General features: G+C 46.3%; 1 non-coding gene across 1 annotated transcript; it reads right to left on the bottom strand.

The window, feature by feature from the left end:
• Positions 1 to 2737: 2737 nt before the first annotated feature.
• Positions 2738 to 2808, bottom strand: TRNAG-GCC (transfer RNA glycine (anticodon GCC)). The gene has a single exon. It is a non-coding gene; the product is annotated as a tRNA-Gly (tRNA).
• Between the last annotated feature and the right edge of the window lie 203 nt (positions 2809 to 3011).

Genomic DNA, 3011 nt, shown 5'->3' with positions numbered 1-3011 from the left:
TGGAAGGACTGACGCTGAAGCTGAAACTTCAATACTTGGGCCACCTGCTGCGAAGAACTGACTCATTGGAAAAGACTCTGATGCTGGGAAAGATTGAAGAAAGGAGGAGAAGGGGATGAGATGACAGAGGATGAAATGGTTGGATTGCATAACCGAGCCAATGGACATGAACTTGGGCAATCTCCAGGAGATGGTGAAGGACAGGGAAGCCTAGCATGTTGCAGTCCATGGGGTCGCAAAGAATCAGACATGACTAAGCTACTGAACACCAACAAAAAAAATAGATTATCCTCCTTAATGTGGGAGAACAAATGGCATTAAGAGCAAAAACTAAAGTTGCCAAAGAAGAAGGAATTCTGCCTCAAAGCTGCAACATTCTGTCTGCTTTTTCCAGCTGCTGGCTTGCCCTAGATTTTGGCTTGTCCCACCAGCCCCCACAATCACATGAGTCAACAGAGAGATAGATAAGATAGACAGACAGCCAGACAGACTGCTCTCATTTTGTTTCTCTAGAGAACAGTAATACAAATGGAAAGTTGGTGGTCCAGTGGTTAAGAATCTGCCATACAACGCAGGGGACACAGGTTCGATCCCTGATCGGGGAACTGGGCTCCCACCTGATGCAGAGCAAATAAGCCTTCTCAACACAACTAGTGAGTCCACGCATCACAACCAAAGATCTCACATGATGCAGTTGAGACCCGAAGCAGCAGAGAAAGAAACCTGCACTAGAAGGTGTTGGAATTTGTTTATTGACAGCCGGGAGGGGAGTTAACGGGCCAGAATGGTCAGATGGAAGCCTTGCTCAGCACACCATCACTTCCAATCCTCCTTTCCGCCCAAAGCCACCTTGAAGAATAACCTCTCTGTTCAGTCACCCTCCTTCCCTTGCCACTGATTTAGAGAAGATGAGAAGGACCATAATAGTAACAGTCTACCCAGCTCTGGAAGTAAATCCTTACAGGCACAAGGTATCTTTTAGAGGGTGACAAAAATGTTCTAGGGTAAGAGAATGGTGATCACTAAGCAAAAATTTTTAATACAATATTAATAAGTGGAAAGTTCTGAAAGAGATGGGAATACCAGACTACCTGACCTGCCTCTTGAGAAACCTGTATGCAATCAGGAAGTAACAGTTAGAACTGGACATGGAACAACAGACTGGTTCCAAATAGGAAAAGGAGTACGTCAAAGCTGTATATTGTCACCCTGCTTATTTAACTTCTATGCAGAGTACATCATGAGAAACGCTGGGCTGGAGGAAGCACAAGCTGGAATCAAGATTGCCGGGAGAAATATCAATAACCTCAGATATGCAGATGACACCACCCTTATGGCAGAAAGTGAAGAACTAAAGAGCCTCTTGATGAAAGAAGAGAGTGAAAAAGTTGGCTTAAAGCTCAGCATTCAGAAAACTAAGATCATGGCATCTGGTCCCATCACTTCATGGCAAATAGATGGGGAAACAGTGGCTGACTTTATTTTTGGGGGCTCCAAAATCACAGCAGATGGTGATTGCAGCCATGAAATTAAAAGACGCTTACTCCTTGGAAGGAAAATTATGACCAACCTAGATAGCATATTAAAAAGCAGAGACATTACTTTGCCAACAAAGGTCCGTGTAGTCAAGGCTATGGTTTTTCCAGTGGTCATGTATGGATGTGAGAGTTGGACTGTGAAGAAAGCTAAGTGCTGAAGAATTGATGCTTTTGAACTGTGGTGTTGGAAAAGACTCTTGAGAGTCCCTTGGACTGCAAAGAGATCCAATCAGTCCATCCTAAAGATCAGTCCTGGGCATTCATTGGAAGGTCTGATGCTGAAACTCCAATACTTTGGCCACCTGATGTGAAGAGCTGACTCATTTGAAAAGATCCTGATGCTGGGAAAGATTTAAGGCAGGAGGAGAAGGGGATGACAGAGGATGAGATGGTTGGATGGCATCACCTTCTTGATGGACATGGGTTTGGGTGGACTCTGGGACTTGGTGATGAACAGGGAGGCCTGGCGTGCTGCAATTCATGGGGTCACAAAGAGTCGGACATGACTGAGCGACTAAACTGAACTGAGCTGAATAAATGGCACTGAGTCATTCACTTTAAAATGATTGGGTTTTATGTTATGTGAACCTTACTTCAATAAATTACTTTCAATAGTGAATTTTATGTTATGTGAATTTTTCCTCAAAAATATTTCCACCTCCTTCCTCTGGGACGGGAGCTTTGAGCCTGTTACAGAAAGCAGGGTTCCTTTCCCTGCCTCCGCATCACAGCTTTCCCAGGGAAGCATTTCCTCGCAGGCAAGATAGAGGTCAGTATTACGTTCACTTGGGTAACAGACCTCAAGCTAAGTCCACCAAGTAAGCTGTTCTCGATAATAAAAGTGGTACCTTAGCCTCCATATTTTCTCTTTATTTCTCAACCTTGAAAGGTATAAAGGCTGAAGGACCCCCCGGTAACTGAGGTTGTCCACACCCCCTCAGTCTTACGTCCCATGACCACATGCTCCCCAAGTGCAGACTGGGTGGGGCATCTGGAGGCCTTGCCCGGAGTCAGGAAGCTTCTGCTCCATTTTACAGGACAGGCTTTCTTGTTCCCCATCCTGCATATTGTTGTACAGTTGCTAAGTCGTGTCCGACTCTTTGCAACCCCATGGACCGTAGTCCGCCAGGCTCCTCTGTCCATGGGATTTCGCACACAAGAATGCTGGAGCGGGTTGCTCTTTTCCTCTCCAGGGGATCTTCCTGGCCCAGGGATCGAACCTGCATCTCCTGCTTGGCAGGCAGATGCTTTACCGCTGAGCCAGCTGGGAAGCGCTCACCCTGTGTATAAGGAAACCTCAGAGCAGTCTGTCGTGTCTTGTGTTTGTCGATCTGAGCAACCTGAGCAGAACAGGAGGTGCAATCAGACCAACAGCGCTGGTGGGAGAGCAGCATTTCCACACCGCCCTGTGCCAGTAGAAACAGCGATGTGGACCAAGTTTTCCCATGAAGTTAAGGACAAAGACCACAGCGA

This window comes from Bos taurus, chromosome 14, assembly GCF_002263795.3.
Source record: "Bos taurus isolate L1 Dominette 01449 registration number 42190680 breed Hereford chromosome 14, ARS-UCD2.0, whole genome shotgun sequence".
In the NCBI taxonomy this organism is placed as follows: Eukaryota; Metazoa; Chordata; class Mammalia; order Artiodactyla; family Bovidae; genus Bos; species Bos taurus.
This window is presented reverse-complemented; position numbering and strand designations above follow the sequence as displayed.